The following is a 10968-nucleotide window of genomic DNA, read 5'->3' as shown; positions in this document are numbered from 1 at the left end:
CATACATACATATATATATATATATATATATATATATACACACACATACATACACACACACACACATATATACATATACACACATACATACATACACAAATATAGATATATATATATATGTGGGTATATACACAAATATATATATATATATATATAAACATGCATATACACACACTTATACATATATATATATATATATACAGATATATACACAAATATATATATATATATATATATATATATATATATATATAAACATGCATATACACACACACACTTATATATATATATGATATATACAGATATATACACAAATAAATATATATATATATATATGTATATATATTTATATATACATATAAACATACATATACACAGTTATATAAACACATATAAACACAAACACACATGCACATATATATCCCTCACACACATACACACACACACATTTGTAACAATGACAAAATTTTACAAATACATATTTCTAATATCTCACCAAACAATAAAAAACATATCAGCATGAAAATATAAAATTTATGCGTAATTCTTAACAAAATCTTGGAGTCAGTGATTTTAACTAGATTTTGTCTCTTCAAGTACACCAATTACGATAGAGAGCAGACACTGCATTCTAAAACTTAATCTATGAAAGTGGGTTTATAGAGAAACTGGTGAAATATCAACTGCTATAAACAGGAATAAAATTAGCTTGAACAGATGCGAGTTTGTCTGAAGCTTAGTCATAGAGAGTTACTCTCAACATACATATTTGTTGATTTAGGCAAGCAGAGAGTCTTAAAAGCTAGATTACACAGTATGGATAATAGTAGGATGGAGCCAAACTTCAGATTACTATTAGTTGTCCAACATCTTACATATGTACTTTTAAACAGATGTGAAAGTGTGCTCCTTGACATGCAACACATATATAACTATTTGTCTATCATGTTGTATGACTTCATCAAACTATTACATATTTTATGACTACGTCTATATTTTGATTAATATACGTACTATGTCTTATAACAACATATCTTTACATATTACTGAGAAATAAAGACCACTCAACCTCGATTAACGGATCTAATCTGAAATAACCATAAGTACTTATTTAAGGGAAAGTTGATTTTCAGTTGGGGTTCTACACAGAATTGTGAGGTACAACTAGGTAGCACAAGCTGTCTAGTCCAACTGTTTACCTTCACATCAATCCATACTATAAAGAGAGCTGCTTATTAATTATTTATGAGTATGTAACTTTTATTAAAAGAGTGCAATTATTAAAGTCTACACTGTCTAGAAAATTCATAAAACTTCTAGCCTTGATATAATTTTTTTTTATCAAAATCAATAATATTATAAAGAAAGCTGCTTATTAATTATTTATGAGTATGTAACTTTTATTAAAAGGGTGCAATTATTAAAGTCTACACTGTCTAGAAAATTCATAAAACTTCTAAGCCTTGATATAATTTTTTTTTTATCAAAGTCAATAATATTATAAAGAAAGCTGCTTATTAATTAGTTATGAGTATTTGAGTTTTACTAAAAAATAATAATAATAAAAAACAGTTATTAAAGTCTAAGGAAATACTTAAAAATTGTACTTTTAATACATTTTTATCAAAATATGATTTTTAAGTTTCTTTTACTATTAAAAACTTCAGCTACAGAAAACTGATTTAATTTACTGTCGAGATAGCATTTTTTAATACTATGAGATAGTTAATGTTTCCTCTTTGTCTTTTCTCTCTCTCATATGTTTCATGATGCTACTTTCTTCAGACATAAAAACATTTCTCTAAATTACAAGTTAACCCAGCATCAGCCAATTTATGTTGATTCCAGTATAATTTCATATTTGCTGGATGTTTATGAAGAAATAGAAAGCTGAAGAAAAGTAGTTTTAATTTATTTATGTCAATTGTACCAAACGTGAATTTGTAGTAACAACGGACAAAATTGAAGTTTCTAGAGTATCTATTGTGAAAGAAGCACTGAGAATGCACTCTATTAAGAAGTTGTTTTGTTTTTTAATCTAGTATAAAAATGAAGACCATTTGAATAAGAGAAGGTGGTCATTGCTAAAAATACATGAAAGTTTCAGATAAAAGTTGAATAAGATCTAGAACTCAAAATTACTAGTTGTAATTCATTCCTAAAAGTAACATAGTCTAGAACAAAGACTGAAAATTGCAGGGGAAAATTATCAGAAGAACAGTGACCATTAATAGGCAGATAGTCAGTCTACAATCAAATACAAGAAACAGAGAACAAAAATGTAGCCAAGCTCTATTCCTTAGTAAAACAAAAAATGTAATTGAAACATTTCTTGCTCTCTTTTCCCTAAAAGGCTCTATATCCCATGCTTATCTCCTTTTATTGCAGTACCAATTTACAAAGGAAAATTTTTTTTTTTTAAAAGGAAAAAAAAAAACAACAATAAAAATACTTTATATGTCAGAAGCATAAATCAGTAATTTTGTATTATTTATTCTTTCTGTTTAATTTCCTAATGAAAATTTTAGTTTGAAATTTATTTTTATATAATGTATGCACAGACATGGCCGTGTGATGAAGAAGCGTGCTTTGTAGTCACATGGCTTTGGATTCAGTTCCATTGCACAACACCTCAGGCAAGTGTCTTCTACTGTAGTCTCAAGCTCACCAATGCCTTGAGAGAATATGGCAGGCAAAAACTTGGTTTGTCTATGTCTTTGTAACTTAGCACCAAACTTAAAAATAAGTACTAAAGTGAACTCTTCGATGTGGCATTGCAGCATGGCCACAGTCCAATGAGTAAATGATAAAAGAATATATAAAATTATCAGCAATGTTCATAAAGTAAATAATAAATGGAACTATTTTTAGAAGTGATAGTTCAGCACTCCTATCTAGAATGAGAAGGTTTCAATCACTGAAGTAATAATTCTAGAAATACAAACTATCTCATTCCTAACACAAATGATAATAATAATAATAATAATAATAATAATAATAATAATAATAATGACAATAATAATAATAACAAAGAATCTAATGAAGAATTATATGCAATGACCCTTCATTCAAAATTGCTGTGCGTTATTTCGTATAAGATGATATTTCCAAAATCTGGTGGATTTTATTCCTTTAGTTGTGTACTTTATACCCATTACTTCTACCTGATTTAAATACTAAAATAAATCCAAGTTAATCACAAACATATGCATGCATTATGTGTGTGAATGCGAGCAAGACAGAGGCACACATCAGACAGCAGAGAGAAATAAAACTATTATCTTTCACTTGCACACTTCCATTTAGAGGCAGAGAGAAAGGAGAGTAAGTAGTGAGGTTGAGGGAGAATAACAATGAAAATTATGGATGCTCAATTATCCTGCAGAAACATTTGTGATGTTTGTGCATATATATATATGTATGTGTGTGTGAGTGTGTGTGTGTGTGTGTGTGTGTGTGTAGATATGTATGTATATATAGTACTTCTTGTCTGCACAGTTAGATGTACAACTGCTACTGGTGAATTTAAAGCCCCCATGCAGAGTGTCATTGCCAGTAAAGTGTCTATTTCCTATAAATACTGCTGTATTTAGTAGTATTACTGGTTATAATATACAGAACAAACGTAGAAAAAAGTACGATAAACACAGGTGCAGTTTACACCATTTATACCGTGGCATATTTCATCATTGTGGCTAATTGCATCCTCTGCGGTGGGTGTTCATAGTGAAATTGGATGCAGATGCACAATAGTCTATCAAGGGAACACTTCATTGCATTACACATCAAGCTTGTGTGTGTGTATAAACACATATATAGGGCTGGATATCCAATGACCTCAATGATGAAAATTTGGTGGTTCAATCCACTGGGTTACCTGCTTCTTGAATTAAGCGTGTTAAGTAGCTGAGTATTCAACAAACATGTATAATAATGCAATTCCCAGGCAGAAACAGCATGGCAGTGTGAAACAAGTCTGTATCCTTTTAATTACAAGTGCAATCAATCTCAGAAGCTTCTATACAGTTTCCATCTACCCAGTTCAACAAGTTATACAAAATGATATTTGCTGAAGGTGCCATGCAGTGGGATCAAATCTTGGATTTTGTGGTCTTGAAGTGAACCTCTAAATAATTTAACCCAACAGCACCTACACACACACACACACACACACAATCATTATTATCATCATCATTTTAATGTGCACTTTTCAATGTTTGCATGGACTGGTCAGAATTTGTTGAGGCAGATTTTCTACAACCCAGTGTCATTCCTGTCACCAACCCTTAGCTGTTCCCAAACAAGGTAATATTTCCCCATGGCCAGACATGTTTTTGCAGGATATTGGAAATCAATGACACTGCTTCTATCACAGTGGACATAAGAGCTGAATTGATGACTGTCGAACTGCAAAATTTTCTTGGACAATGAACTGTACAAAACAGAACCACCACCTAACATCATTAATCTAATTACAGAAGAGTTATCATATTGCTAATTTTTGCTACTTTTTACAATTTCAAAGGTATTTTGCTGTTGTTGTTTTCTTTTGATTATTTTGATTCTATGTTTTTTAAATAACCTATGTATCATGTGATGGCTGAGTGCTCCAACATTACTTAAGCTACATGTGAGCTGCAGTATTGTTCACTGGATAGAGACTTTGATATGTGGATCTTTTATCATTACTCCCAATGATACACACATGACATATATTTTTGGCCATGTAGCAGACACATGAGCTTTTCTTTGGACTATCGGTTCTTTCCTCTCTTTCCTCTTCTCTCAACTTTTCCTCTATCCAATGAAGAGCCATGCTTGAAACGCCATTTCTACTCCAATCCTTCTACCTAAAACTTTCAGTGAGTTTTAATCTAATATATTCACTGGGTGTGTCCAATTGATTTTGTGTTTTCCTATTTTTTGTTCATGGATTTGCCTCTGTGTGTGTGTGTGTGTGTGTGTGTGTGTGTGTGTGTGTGTGTGTGCGTGTGCGTGTGTGTCCACATCACTGCTTGACAACCAGTGTCGGTGTGTTTACATCCTTGTAAATTAGCAGTTCAGCAAAAGAATAAGTAGTAGGCTTTAATTAAAAAAGTCCTTATTTGACGAAAACCCTTCAAGGTGGTGCTTCAGCATGGCCGAAGTCAAATGACAAACAATTCAAAGAATCGAAGAATAAAAGAATATACACACACACACACTGTGTATGTGTGTGTGTGTGTACAGTTGTTGTTCTACTGCTACTGATGAATTTAGAGCTCCACATAGACTATCATCATCCAGTGTACTTCTAAAGTGGTATGGTTACTACTATACTCACTGGTATTACAGTTATGAGCAAATACAGAGCAAAATACAGTGGAAAATATGATAAACTAAACACGCAGTTTATATCAAAACTTGCTTCTCTAATAAAGTGTTCCCTTGAAGAACCATTGTGGGTCTGTACACAAATGCACTAAGAACACCCACTCCAGATGGAAGTAAATAGCTACAATGGCAAAATGTATATATAGAGAACTAATGGTATAAACTGCACATATTGTGTTCATCATAATTTTTTCCTGTGTATTTAGCTGTTTAATCAAAGATGAATCCTGATTGAGTAGGACTACGATCAAAGGTGTTCCAACCATGACCTTCACATCTTATTAGAGATATGTCAAGAATTACATTTCTCAAGACTGCAGTGAGTAATCTGAGAAAGATTTAGCTGCTATTTCCACCAGGTTGAGACTATAGTAGAATGTATCAACATTATTATTATTATTATAAAACAGCGAAAGTCATACACAGGAAATTACATAAAGACAACCTTAAATCTGTGTGTCTGTCTCTCTCTCTATATATATATATAGATAGATAGATAGATCACACAATATACACAATATATTTATACACACATTTACATAGATTTTAAAGTTGCTTTATATGTACACACACATATAGAACTATAAGTGTGCACATTTATACGCGTGCATGCGTGTGTGTGTGTATATATATATATATATATATATATATATATATATATATATATATATATATATATATATATATATATATATATATGAATGAAGAGATCTCTATGCAGGAAATACAATCTCAATCTTGCTTCTCATGCAGGGATGCATGTCACATGTTTGTGCATGCATGCATGTGTGCGTGTGCACGCATGCTTGTGTCTGAGAGAGAACATGTGCGCAAAAGGAAAAATAAATTTCTCCCGATGACACAAGCAGATTAGACTACTGCGGAAAGATCCTACTGTTCAGCGATCCCTGTCCTCCTCCGCAACTGGACAGGTCCTGTGCTCGCCGTGGCATACAACATTAATCTGGAATTCACTGATATAAGCTACGTCCTTGTCTCATCTATAACAGAAGACTCCTGGGACACAAAAGCAACATTCAGAGGGCGGATATCCTTCCCCACCACCACCACCGCCATCGATAGAGGCTTCCCTGAAGGAGAAAAGAAAAAAAAAAGAAAAAAAAAAAAAGAGACAGAATACCCTCTGCAGCAGCAGATCAAAATATTCACAGGCGCGTGTGCGTGTGAAAGGAGACAAACAAGAGAAGATCTTAATTTGCATAATAACAGGGAACCAGTATGTGTGCCTTGCTTCTCTGGAGAATCTCACCAGTACACAAATACACACACACACACACATGTATATATACACATGTGTGTGTGTGTATATATGGCTGCACAACTAGACAGACAGACACGCACACACACACACAGATATGAGGATATAAACCAGTAAATGTTTGCGTTGAGATGAACATGCACACACAAACATAAATGCAGGCAAACACGCACATGGAGAGATAACACATACACACAGATTTGTATGCACAGATACACACACACACACACACAGTAATAAAAAGAAAATATAAAGATCTAAAGTGGAGATGGGAGGGAGCGTAATGTGGTAGGGGTAAGTGAAAGAGAGGAAAGTTATAAAGAGAGAGATAGAAAATGGAAAATGTCCTTTTAAAAGTAAAGAAAGGAGTTGAGGGAAAATGTAAAAGTAGCAGTGGTAGGGGAATGATTTTGGGGGTTGTGGTCATGAAGTGAGTTAGAGCTAGCTGACAAGAAGATGGGGTAAAAGAATCAGCCAGGAGCAAGAGAAACCAGCATATCTTTGGCCTAACTTGTGTGTGCAAGCGTGCATATGCACTGCTGTAGTATAACTAGAATGGGCAGGGTAGGGGAGAGAGGAAGGCAATATAATAAAAGAGGAGGAAATATATGACAAAAAGAAAAACAAATAAATATATATAAATATATATATATATATATATATATATATATACAAAAAAATACAATAAAATAATAAAGAAAGGTATATATATATATATATATAAAAAAAAAGGAAAGCTCCACTACCAGGGTAGGAGTCTTGTCGAGGAGTAAGATGCCTATAAAAACACTGGCGTACGTAATCACCTTGACGTTAAAGACAAAAAAAAAATAATAATGAATGAATAAATAAATATAAAAAAAAAAGAAAAAAGGAAACTTAAACTTGAATAAGAGATGCTGGGAAATACACAGAAGTTGAATAATTATATTGCACTGGATGGTGAGGGTGGAGAAAAAAAATGATAAATGATTTTTGGAGGAAAAATGGAAAAAATGAATGGTAAAAACAAAAACAAAAAAATCAATTTTGCAAATAGAGTTGACTTAAATATGAAATGAAGAGACTGTTGGGTAAAAAAAAAAAGAATGACATAATAAAGGGTTGTTATTATTATTAATATTTTTACAATTACTATTACAACTACCACTAACTACTATTATTATGTTCATCTTTGTCTCTCATCAGGCACCCTGGTGGCAAATAAAAGAAATCATGATCATCACTATTATTATTATTGTTATTATTATTATTATCATGATCAGTATTATTATTATTATTATCATTATTATTATTATTATTAAGGCAGCAAGCTGGGAGAATTGTTAGCACGATGGATACAATGCTTTGCGGCATTTTGTCTAGCTTTACGTTCTGAGTTCAAATTCCGCCAAGGTCAACTTTGCCTTTCATCCTTTCGGGGTTGGTAAATTAAGTACCAGTGAAACACTGTGGTTGGTGTAACTGACTTTACCCCTCCTCCAAAATTTCAGTCTTGTGCCTACAGTAGAAAAGATGGTTATTATTATTATTATTATTATTATTCAGGCAGTGAACTGGCAGAATCATTAGCACACCAAGCAAAATGCTTAGTAGCATTTCATCCTTTTGGGACCAATGTAGTTAATTTACCCCTTCCCCAAAATTGCTGGTGTTGTGCCAAAATTTGAAACTATTACTATCATTATTATCATTATTAAAAGATGGTGAGCTCGCAGAATCATTATCATGCCGGATAAAATGCTTAGTGACATTTCTTCCTGCTTTGGGTTCTGAGTACAAATGCTGCTGCTGGGGCTGTCTTTGCTTTTCATCCTTTTAAAATGATGGCAAGCTGGCAGAATCTTTAGCATGTTGGACAAAATGCTTAGTGGCATTTTGTCTGTTTTTATGTTCTGAGTTTCAATTCCACCAAGGTCAAACTGCCTTTCATCTCTTTGGGGTCAATGAAATAATTATCAGTTGAGCACTGGGATTGATGTTATTGACTTACCCACTTCCTGAAATTGCTGGCCTTGTGCCAAAATTTGAAATCGTTGTTTTATTATTATTATTGAGGTGGCGAGCTGGCAGAATCGTTAGAATGCTAGGCAAAATGCTTAGCAGTATTACATCCGTGTCTATGTTCCGAGTTCAAATTCTGCCGAGGTTGACTTTGCCTTTCATCCTTTCGGGGTCGATGTAATTGACTCGTCCTCTCCCCAAAAATGGCTGCCCTTGTGGCAAAATTTGAAACCATTTTCATTATTATTATTATTAGTTACTGTGCTGGCCAAAATGCTTTGTGGAATTTCATCTGTCTTTATGTTCTGAGTTCAAATTCCGCCGAGGTCGACTTTGCCATTCACCCTTACAGGGTCGATAAATTAAGTACCAGTGAAACACTGGGGTTGATGCAATTGACTTAACTCCTCCCCACAAATTTCAGGCCTTGTGCCTTTAGTAGGAAGGATTATTATTATTTTTACTGAAGTATTCTTTTTCATTTTTATATATGTTTCAGCCAAAGGCTGTGGCCATGCTGCAGCACCACCAGTATACAAAAAAATTAATTAATTTCAAGGCAGTAAATTTAGCAATGCAAATAAATTTCAATTTGGAAGATCTAGTTTTATTTACTGAATGAACAAGAAATTGAGGAAAAAGAGAAATCCTGTAATAACTTTAAAAAGAGGAAGAACTTCATAAGCACAGTAGTGGTGGTGGTGATGGTGCTGCTTCTGGTGCTAGTAGTAGTAGTAGTAGTAGTAGTAAGTGCATTTAGAAATAAATTCTTTCAAAATGCCTGGAGGACTCCCAAGAAGTAGTTGAAAGCTTGCTTTTTCCGCTTCTTTTACCTAGGTGACCTAATTAGCAGAAGGAGAAGGATGTTTCGAAAGCATAGTGAGAACGGGGTAGAAAAAAAAAAAAATTCAAGGAGCTGGCAACAAAGAGATCTTCCATTTGAGAGTGAAGGGCAGATTGTATGATAATTGTGTCGTGAGTGTAATGCTGCAAGATAGTTAAAGAAGGGCGTTAAATTTGGAGGATGTGTGAAGGTGAGAAAGAAATGAGTTGAAAACGTTTCACTAGATGTATTACATTATTGTGCATCAACAATGGAACATAAATGAGCGGGGAGAAAAATTGGATATGAAAGCAATCAGATGTATTGTGCATCTTTCAGAAACCAAGAGTATTCTAATAGAAGGAGACCTGCTGTAGGTGAAGAGCAAGGAAGACATAGGAAGAAGTGGTGAAAGCTGATCTGAGGAAACTGAGCCTCCTAAAGGAGGTGACACAAGGCTACAACAAATACTGAAGTGCTGTATGGAACAAAACCTATTCAACCCATAAAAGTATAGGGGAAAACAGACATAAAATGATGGTGGTAATGATAATGATGAAAAAGATTCTTTCACCATTGTAAAGGGATTAGTGAATGTATCTAGAATAAAACCTCCTTCTTCAGTTAAAATGCTCAGGAATACAAATTAGGGAGTCACTCTTTTAAGAAGTCATAACTCAGGTCAAAACATTTGAAAGACTGAACTATCAGATAATGTTAAATTCATGTAAAAGACAACGGCTGGATACTAAAGGTATTGGCAGATATATATATATAAACCTACATAGCAGACGTACAAACATGCCCATTTTATCTATCTCTCCAAAGACTGGGAAAATGATGAACAGACTTAACTGATTTTCAACTCTTATTGGTGTCTTATCAAGGGTGTCTACATAATTTGGCCAATCCCAGAGAAACAAATAGCCATTCTGTCTATATACACATCAAATTTAGTAGCTTCAAAGAATTGGTGTTACTAATTTGCATACGATTAGTGTTTAACTCTGTATTGAATATCTGTGGCCTATCAATAGGAAATCCATCCCACATAGCATTAAGGTATGATATAACATACGTAAAAGGTGTGCATATGAAGGCGCATGGCTCAGTGGTTAAAGTGTCAGGCTCACAATCATGAGGTAGTGAGTTCGATTCCCAGACCAAGCTGAAAATGTGTTATTCTACAGTTTTATATTTAAGAGATGAGGAAATATGTACATTATTTGCATTATTTACATTTGACGGATATTTGTTCTCATCTTGTTTGTTGTTAACACAACGTTTCAGCTGATATACCCTCCATCCTTCATCAGGTGTCTTGTGGAAATTTCGAACCTGGGTTCTCATTCCTAAGGTATTCTTCGATGTTATTATTATTATTATTATTATTATTATTCAGGCTCTTGTGTGGGATTCTGGGATTTTTCGAGCGGAATCGTTGCTGGTGTCCCCGGGCTGGCTCTTATGCGGGTGACACATGAGGTTT

At 33.6% G+C, this 10968-nt stretch overlaps 1 protein-coding gene and 1 long non-coding RNA gene across 4 annotated transcripts in view; one reads left to right on the top strand and one right to left on the bottom strand.

Annotated features, from left to right (window-relative positions):
* The window catches only part of LOC106880872 (E3 ubiquitin-protein ligase RNF38), a 269382-nt gene that overhangs the window by 193027 nt on the left and 65387 nt on the right, over window positions 1-10968 (bottom strand). The window lies entirely within an intron of this gene.
* Window positions 1-10968, top strand: part of LOC128248554 (uncharacterized) — a 50812-nt gene that overhangs the window by 14011 nt on the left and 25833 nt on the right. Inside the window, exon 1 of one of the 2 annotated variants that reach the window (XR_008264726.1) lies at window positions 3432-4525. The exons of the other annotated variant lie outside the window; for it this stretch is intronic. This is a non-coding gene — a long non-coding RNA (uncharacterized LOC128248554). Of the gene's footprint in view, window positions 1-3431; window positions 4526-10968 lie in introns of those variants that run through there. 2 annotated transcript variants of the gene reach the window in all.

The sequence above is a fragment of the Octopus bimaculoides genome, chromosome 8 (assembly GCF_001194135.2).
Source record: "Octopus bimaculoides isolate UCB-OBI-ISO-001 chromosome 8, ASM119413v2, whole genome shotgun sequence".
Classification (NCBI taxonomy): domain Eukaryota; kingdom Metazoa; phylum Mollusca; class Cephalopoda; order Octopoda; family Octopodidae; genus Octopus; species Octopus bimaculoides.
This window is presented reverse-complemented; position numbering and strand designations above follow the sequence as displayed.